The 9844-nt window shown below is 40.0% G+C and overlaps 1 long non-coding RNA gene across 1 annotated transcript; it reads left to right on the top strand.

The window, feature by feature from the left end:
* Positions 1 to 3255: 3255 nt before the first annotated feature.
* Positions 3256 to 9501, top strand: LOC116837781 (uncharacterized). Its single transcript, XR_004376781.1, has 3 exons — positions 3256 to 3331; positions 8674 to 8741; positions 9425 to 9501. It is a non-coding gene; the product is annotated as an uncharacterized LOC116837781 (long non-coding RNA).
* The last annotated feature ends 343 nt before the right edge of the window (positions 9502 to 9844 follow it).

Raw genomic sequence — 9844 nt, forward strand, 5'->3', positions numbered from 1 at the left:
ACTTGGCATCCAACACTTTGTTGGGCCTCATGGTCCTATCATCGATCACAGATTCAACTCTGAAGCCCCTCCTTTCCACTGAGGGGAAACTGTTCTACAGTCACCTGAAGTGGAGCACCCACAGGGACATCACTCGAAGAAGAAAAGAAGATTATTCATCTAGTGCAGTAACTGAGGTTTTTTGAGATGTGTCTCTCTGTGGGTGCTGAACAGCAAAGGTGAACAGTTGCAATTGCAAGTTAAGTACTGTATATCTTTTTTTGGCTTCTGTTGCAATTATATCAAGTGCACAGTTCCCTCCACCAATGACACCGGATACATCATCTGTCAAGGGAGCTGTACTGCCAGCCCAGTGTCCGGAACAAAGTGTGCTGTATGGGAGTGACGGGTCTCTGAATCAGTTTAGCTCCTGGAATATGTGTGTCTCAGATTACACTTCCTGTTATATCTGCATGTTGTGGTAACCTGTTACAAAAACCAAACAAGCACCTTCCAAGTTACGTAATGCACAGCAACTTGTAGTTGTTGCTTATGTGAAACAGTAAATTCAAACAACTATGTTCACTGTTTGTATCTATGACATTTATCTCTATGCACGTCAGTCCATCTTCTAAGTCTCAAAATCTAATACACAAAAAATTGAATGTATGTAAACTAAAGGACCTATAAACTTTATACTGATTCTTCTGTACTCCCACATCTATTCTTAAAATACTTTTTTACAATAGATTTATTGTACAGATACAGGTTTGATTTCCAGCTATCAGTGTAATACTAGACTGTTACTTTTTTTGTGTTCATTTATCATTTACCTTTATTGACCCAAGTGTCTTCTGCTTACAGCATAATTTACCTTTATAACTTCTACCTGTAAAACCTATTCATTGTGCCTTCTTGAATATATCCCTTCAAAGCCTAGATAAATGGTTGTAAACAAACTGACTATTGAAAAATATAATAGGAATATAGAAACATGGGTCAACAGATCCTCATGTCAGGTGCAAGAGTAAAAATCTTGAAAAATTGTTTAACTTATTCATATTTTTGTAGATTTAATTAAAACACACCTAAGTTAAACCATTAAAGGAGCATTTTAAAATCCAGATATACTGTACTACATTTAAAAATTGTTTGTTCTGCGGAATTATGTGTGACTTTATAGAAAATGTCTTCTCTATTTTATTTTTTTATATTAAATAATTGTATATATTAAATTTATTGCACATAAAACTAATTACACAACTGTGCTGATCACACTAATAGCACTGGTTTTGGGCAGAGAGGCACTTTGTGATATCCTCTGTATAGTTTTTCTAGTAAAGACTAGTCCTGGGGCAAAATCCTGGCTCACTGAAGTCAGTAGCAAAACTCCGATTGAATTCAAGAAGAGGGGTGAAATCCTGACCCTGTTATATACTCTTGCTGTGTAATAACATGTCTACACTTAGGTTTTCCTACTTTTACTGTAATGTAGTTAAAGAGAAACTTTTCTCTAGCATAGATGCAGGTATACTGGTATAAAGGTGCTTATATTGATTCACAGATTCCAAAGCCAGAAAGAACCACTGCAATCATTTAGTCACACAGGCCATAGAAATGCCTCCAAAACAATTCCTAGAGCAGATCTTTTAGACAAAGATGCAATCTTGCTTTATTAATTGTCAATGATGGAGAATCCACCATGACCTTTGGTAAATTGTTCCAATGATTAATTACCCTCACTGTTAAAAATTTACACCTTATTTCCAGACTGAATTGTCTAGCTTCAACTTACAACCATTAGATCCTGTTATACCTTTCTCTGCTAGATTGAAAAGCCCATTATTAAATATTTGTTCCCCATGTGTGTACTTATAGACTATCAGGTCTCCCCTTAACCTACTCTTTGTTTAAATTAAACATATTGAGTACTTTGTGTCTATCACTAATCCTTTAATCATTCTTGTGGCTCTTCTCTGAACCTTCTTCAGTTTTTCAACATAATTCTTGAATTGTAGGTACCTGAACTGAACACAGTATTGCAGCAGACATTGTATCAGTGCCAAATACAGAAGTAAACTAACCTCTTTACTTCTAGTTGAGGCCACAGGGTCACTCTGGCAGTTCATGTTCAGCTGTTTATCCACCCTTACTCTTAAATTTTTTTCAGACTTACTGCTTTCCAGGACAGAGTCCCCCATTCCATAAGTATGGCCTACATTCTTTGTCCAATTTACATATAGTCATGTTAAAACACACATTGTTTGCTTGCACCCAGTTTACCAAGCAATTCGAGTCTATAGCTTATTGTGGTTTGGTATAATAGCCACTGTACTAGGTTGTTTACTGGCATAACTATATCAGCAAAAAATCACCTCCCTAATTGACATAGTTATGTCATTAAAGTTTTGTATGTGCAGCCCAGCACCAAGTCCTAGTCTCTTCTGGGGCACATAGCGTCAACTGTGTGAAATTCTGTAATGATTTTTGGGGAGTGGACAAATGCATACTAAAGACTAGAGAGGGGTTGAAACAACCAGACTTATTCATTTGTGACATACTTATATTTGCATCTAGTGTAGTTCTCCAACTATGCATCAATCCTTTGTGCTACTTACCTAGCCAGTCAAGGCTAAAAGGTCCCTGTAAGCACACTTTATTGATGCATGAAGAGGTCGATTTTATTATTATCGTAGTGCCCAGGAGCCCTAATCATAGACCAGGACCCCATTGTGCTAGGTGTTGTACAAACACAAATAAAAAAGAGGTCCTAGCCCCAAACAGCTTATTATAAGACAAAAGACATCAGATACAGACAGATGGGAGAATATAAGAAACAAGTTGACACATTAAGCCACAGCCCTGTGTTGTCAGTGGTGATCCTCCCTTCTCCAGCACGAGCTCTACAAGGAATTGTACCAAAAGGATTGGGCCATCCTAATGCTGCCTAGCTGCAAGGACTCCTGCTGTGCCTGGCAGTAGGCTGAGAGTGGAGCGAACTGGGGAGTAACTCCTTGCATTTTCTCTTGCCCTGGTGCAACAGCACAGAGAAAGACACAGGCTAGACCTATGTAGTCATTTAATTACACAGGCTATTTCTTTAATTTTGTGGAGAATTTTTAATCCGAGAATTAATCCCTTTGTTTTCTCTGGATACACTATGAGAAATGAATTGCTGAAGACTAGCTCTTAACATTATTTGCTTATACCCTGGAAATGTTGTTTCTGTCATATACTCCAGGCTTGACTACGAATGTGAGCAGGCAACTGGGGAACCAGCACCATTTCCAGCATGTTGAAACAGCATCAACAGCTTTAACATAGAACCTCCTGTAGAAGTGAAGTGAGAGAGGTAAGAAGCAAGTTTCTGTGTTGTCCAGTATCAGTGGTTTTCCCAGGATGGCAACCCAGACTGACACTTTGCTATTCTTCAGGAGTTACTGTTTTGGCTGGCCAGTACCCTACCAACAGCTGGAGAGATAGTATCAGCAACATCATTCCTGGTTAAATTGGCTTTGGATGATACCAAGCCAAGTCTATGAAAATGGGAGCCAGGGCAGGGGCGGTCAGTGCCCGTTTAGCTTCTCTCTGGTGATTCTGACCTGTTTTCATTGTTCTAGTCTGGTAGCCTCTGGCCATGGCTGAACTGCTGAGTAGCTAAAGCTGCACAGATATAACACAAGAAAAAGAGTGACATATTGTAATGACAGTTTTGTGTTTGTAGCTTGTGCTGTCATGCAGTGTTATTATCCCTGCCCAGACAATATGGAGAAATACTCTGCTGTGAACTAATAGTCAGCTTTATGAAGAGCTCAGGACACAGCCAGACATACTTGGCTCCTAGGTCAAGAAAGCACAGGCAAGCTTAATCCTGTTTCACTTTTGTGATGAGGGTAATATAACCACAGTATGAACAATGGACTTTTAGTGTAATTGCAGCTTGTGAATGATCTGAAATGAAAAAAATCACTGATGACAGTGCCCAATGCCCAGCTGTTATACAGTAGCCCATATGCTCCCCTCTTTTCCACAGAGCAGTTGGGCATGAATCATGCTGCAAAGGGGTTTGAGGAAGTGGTGTGCAAAGGCGGGAGAGGGTGAGCTGCCAGGCACTGCATACCTGCCACCAGTCCTTCTGCAGAAGAGCTGCCATGTGGCTAAAATTTGTACAGCTGATGGAGGTGTGCGGAAAGGTGAGAGAACAGTTGCAAATCTTCCATTGACTTCAGGAGTAGCTGAGGTGGTGATTTAATTGTTTTGTACCCAGTCTTGTAATGTCCAGTTTCCTCTATCTTGAAGTCTGGGTTCTCAAGTCCACTCCTGCAATAGGTTGTTGTTACTTATGACAAAGGCACCATATTCTGCCACTGTGCAGTCACAGTTCCGAACAAGCACCTTAATGGCCCCAATCCCCCACTGATATAAAACTGTATAGCTGAGGATCTGACCCTAATGTTTATAAAAATCTGCATTTTTCAGGTACATGTTGTAACAGAAGGCACTTAGTGCCTGGTCCAATGTCCATTTACCTCAGTGGAAAGGCCCCCACTATCTTCACTGGGCTTTGGCTTGGATTCTAACACATTGATTTAAAGACATTGTCTTTTGTAATATTAAAATACCCAATTAAAAGTGAAAAAATAAGGAGCAAGTGCACCCCTGTTGTGACTGAACTTTGTTACCCTCTGGTGTCTGTTTGGCGGTCTCTGCCAGTTCCCAGTGGGCAGATAGCTAAATGTCTCTCAAAAAAGAACACCACAATAGGCTCTTATTGGCACAGCCGCTGTCAGTGTTTGGAAAGAGGTTCTGGGTTATACAGAGATGGAGATGAGCCACCCTCTGAAACCTAAAGATAGTACTGCAATGTCAGATTTGAACCACATTAGTGGAGTGGAAACTTGTACTGCTACTTCCCAAGCTGTACCTGTTTAGTGAATAAATAATAATACCTTGCTCAAATACAATTATTTCCATCAGTAGATCTCAAAACACTTTAGAAAGGAGACAGGAATCATCACCATTTTACAGTTGGAGAAACTTAGGCATAGAGCACTGGAGTAGCTAGTCCAATATAAGCCAGCAGCAGAACTGGGATTAGAACCAAGGTCTCCTGATTGTCAGGCAGGTGATTGAGTCCCTAGGCAACATCATCTAGAACACTGTGTTTTCTCCGCCTGTCAAGCCAACCTGTTATTGCTACACAAATGCTACATTCACACACAAATTAAAACCTGTTTTAAAATGAAAAAAAAAAAACATAATGAAAGATTTATTTAAATAGTTTAAATAGAAGTTGGCCTCATGTCATCCCACGCCCTAAACCAGTATACTTTTAAAGCTTCTATTGAGTTAAGGAAGTGTGATTTACATAAAGCAAGCTAACTAAAAGCACATGATGTTCTGTTTGCTATATACTTCACCTTTAAAGCTGGCTACTGGAGAGGCAACTGTGAAACTACCGCTATTGTGCCTGAGGCAAAATTTTACAGAGTGAGTCACTGTGCGCGCTCTTTCTCTGATGCTTTGCATTTATTCTTTCTTCAGTAATTTTCCTGCATGTTGAGATAAATCACCCCAAAATGGAAAATGAAAAACACAGATACAATGTAGTTTGCTATTAGAGTTTGTGGAAAACAGTTCATGACTGTAATGACTGGCAATGGCTATCGGTTTGGGGACAAGTTTAAAATTAAAATAGGATTTCTCATGAGAGAGGAAATTTCCCCTCTGGTAGAATTAGAAAGATTTTATTTCTTTCCATGGAGCCAGATTCTACCACCCTTCCATATGGTGAGTAACACCATAAGAAAGACAAATCAACGCATTCCATCTCAAAAAACCAAGAGGCCAAACATGAACTCAACCTCAGCTGGCTTGGAATGAAATTTATTCATTCCATAAATCCTGTATACCTTGCTGGTACTCTTGTCAGCACACTCTCCTTCAGAGCCCACATCTAGAAGGTGAGCATATGAAACAACATTCTCAGCAAGTAGGGTGTAGACTTGTCCACTGATGGAGTGGCATTGCATCGACAGTGGGTCTGGTGAAACTCTGTGCTTTGGAAGGGGAAACCATATAGTGACCCTGGCTGGAGGATTGAGTCACAAAGAAGAAGTTTCAACTCCTGGAGCAAAAGAAGGGCTGCAGAGTGAGAGAAAGGACAATGAGTTGAGAGACTGCAAGGGGTGGTGTTGGACTTGGAAGAGAGCTAAGCCCCAGAACCAGGTGTTACCTGCAGTATGCCTTGTGACAGGCATGCAGAGCTTGCAAGTCTGAATTATCAAGTATAATGTGTATCCAGTAAAATATGTTGCTATTTGGAATGACTAATATTGTGGTATAACTTATTAGTAGCAGACTCCTGGAACAGCAAATGGGATTTTAGAATTTCCATGTAGCTTATCTTTGCATATATTTTTGCATGGCAAAGTTAGGGCTAGCTGAGAGATGGAAATGAGGTGGCATGGTAATAGACAAGGAAGGATTATGTGGCTGTGAGGATCAGGAAGAACCCCCTGGGCCAGGTGTTCATTGTTTTATAAAAGTATAGAATTTTGTAGTGTTACTTTTCCAGGGTCTGGTCTATTTCAAAACAGCTTTTGAAACACTGATCTTTAAACCTTTCTTTGAGAATGAATACACATGTGCGTGCACACACACACACACACACACACACAATCACAACTGAAATACAGCAAGCTCTGGGGTGGCAGATGGGCAACAACCATGTACGCAGTGGTTCTCAAACTTTTGTACTGGTGACCCCTTTCACATAGCAAGCCTCTGAGTGTGACATCCCTTATAAACTGAAAATACTTTTTTATATATTTAACACCATTATAAATGCTGGATGCAAAGCGGAGTTTGGGGTGGAGGCTGACAACTCATGACCCCCCATGTAATAACCTTGTGATCCCCTGAGGGATCCTGACCCCCAGTTTGAGAACCCCTGATGTACAGAAATTGGGGGATGAGAAAGTTTGACCAAAGACAACTTTTAAAATCTATTACTAAGTTCCCACTTCTCTTTTTTTCTGTATACATCAGGGGCCTAATCTTTCACCATTCAAATGACTTTGAGTTAGAACATCAGCTGGTATATATCAACATCACTCCATTGACTTTAGTGGAGCCATGCCGATTTATCCCAGGTGAATATCTTTTTTGCTGTTGACATCCATCAGAATTGGAATGGTCCCCAAAAGGCTTCCTCTCAGTGTAACTTTGGAGTTAGGGATTCTTGTTGGACTCAATTTGTAAAATGATCTGTTGTGGACGAGATGGGAGCAGGGAGATTTGAAAAGGGTGGGGTGTGAGAGAGAGAGACTGCAAAACAGGAATATTTTAAAAATTCTTTCACATGGAAAGAAACTGTCTCTATCTGTGGAATGTAGAAAGTCATGGGATCTTTATAGCTGTGGAATTTACAAAGTCCTGAGGGCTTAGTTAAGAAGTTACTAATTACCTAAAAGTACTGGGACAAACCGCAGCTACTGTAAATGGGCATAGCTCCTTTGACATCAATGGAGATATGCCAATTAACACTGGCTGAGGAGCTGGCCCACTGTTTTTGCTTACCATACATTGTCTTTCACTTTTCCTTGTGGTTCCAACCCATGTCCCTAAATAGGGTTACCAGATAGCAACTGTGAAAAAACGGGACCGGGGCTGTGGGGTAATCAGTGCCTGTTAAGAAAAAGTCTGAAAAATCAGGACTGTCCCTTTAAAAACGGGACATCTGGTCACCCTATCTCTAAATTATCTACTCAGTATTGAGCGCAGAATATGTTTTGATCTCTTCTGAAAGCAAAGACCTGCAGATGAGTGTTGACTGGTTCCTTGGAGAGAAAACCAATTAAAAAGGGAGTTTGCTGAATCTAGAGGGATTTGGTGATACATTCATAACAGTAGGTGGATTAATCTTCCTTTTCCCCACCTCTCCAAACTCCTTTTCAAAACATTCTTTCACAGTGTTTTAAAACCACTGCTACCTGTAGATTTTTACATCACCTCCATGCATACCTGAATGGTTGTGCACTCCTTGTGTCTGATCTGTCCTGTCTGAAAACTAGACTGTAAGTTTGCTGGGACAGGAACTTTGTGGACTTCTTTATTTTTGAATCATCAAACTTGCTGTAAGCAGTGGATGAATAATAACCTAGCCAAATTCCAGGCTGGTAACTTAAATGGAATGCCGACTTCTGAATGGAGATTGGTGTCTCTTGTTATCTCTGTTTAGATGTACTAGCAGCTGTTAGGTCAGGTCTACACTTAAATTAGATCAATGTAGTTGTGTTGCTCAGGGCTTTGAAAAATGTTGTGCCCTGTATGACACAGTTAGGTTGACCTCATCCCTTGTTACGAGAACTGAAGAAAGAATATTTAATAAGGACCCCCATCTCCCAGATAGGCCTGAGCCTCAAATTAGAATCTGTCACCTTTGGTCGCAGCAGAAATTACATTAATCACTCTTAAAGGGGGTAAACAAATGAGATTTATTATTAACAAGGCAGGATAATAAAAATAGAATAGCTTGGTGGTTTAAACAAGTACAAGCAGGCTTAAAGCTTAGATCCATCTAGAAACCAAATGGGCTCAAATAATATAAAAAAGTTTCGACATTACTCAATCTGTCAAAAATGGCTGGAAACTGGATGGAGTCAGCTCACTCAGAAACCCTCTCTCTCCCAGGGAGCCAGGATCAGGAACTTGAGGACCATGCCACCAGGGGATCAGGAACCACTCGTTGACTGGAACAGGTAAGCCTTCTCTGATGGAACAGGTAGGTGGTAGGTGTCTTCTCTCAATGATTATGCAAATGAGCACAGACTGTCTCAGTGCTCCATCCTGCTGTTTTCCCTTTTCTCTAACCAACTATCCTGCTAACTGCCCTGGAACCTTCTCAGCCAACATTCCTTTAAACTTGTCCAATCAAAATAAGCATCTCAAAAGGAGCGCCAAATCAAGCAACAAGACAGCCAAAATGAAGGGTAAAAGACAACAAGAAAACAAAATGACTAACATCCCCAACAGTTCCCCTCCTTGACGGTTAGAATGGCTTTAGACCTCCTATGCTGTCATACCTCTAACTATGTTGCATATAAGATACTAACTTAACCTAGGATTACGATGAACAGTTACACTATTCTTGAATGAATTAATTTAAAACTGTTACAGTTTACTGCTGTTACCCTTCTTCTACCCAAAATGTTAACAATATTACATACACAACAATTAACACTTGAATGATTAATAATACAACCATGGGGTACAGTAAGATTTCCCATGCTCTGCTGAAATCTGTAGGGCTGCCAAAGAGGTTTACCCACCAGTGGGAAGACGCCATTTCCCTCTGTATCATCCTTAAAATTCTTTGAATTTGTTGTGAGGAATGATGAACAGTCACCATAACCTCCTTACTATCTTTCTGTAATTGCTTTAGGTGCTGTCTTAAATCAGGATGCTGCACTATCTGCCTACACACCAAAATGTTGACACCTCGATGGATTGGTTCAATATGTTCATTCAACAGGTAATTGGCTTGGGCAGTTTGTACATTAACTTCATGCATTGTAAAGTTAATATCTCACCCAGTGATAGAAAATACTCAATATAAACTTATATTTGCATATGTGTCGTGAGGTATTTTGTAATAAAAATTTACCACAAATTCTTTACTGCAACTTCATAGACAAATGCATTTTGAGTCTATGAACACAAGAGCAGATTGGTTAAAATCATATGGTCGGCGCTGATAATGACACCTTCCTATAACTTTTTCCTCCACACATGATTACAGATTGACACTACTGTATATGCTATTCTTTTCATGGGCCCACTTATTTAGTTCCATGGGAAACAG

The sequence above is a fragment of the Chelonoidis abingdonii genome, chromosome 1, assembly GCF_003597395.2.
Source record: "Chelonoidis abingdonii isolate Lonesome George chromosome 1, CheloAbing_2.0, whole genome shotgun sequence".
NCBI classification, from domain to species: Eukaryota; Metazoa; Chordata; order Testudines; family Testudinidae; genus Chelonoidis; species Chelonoidis abingdonii.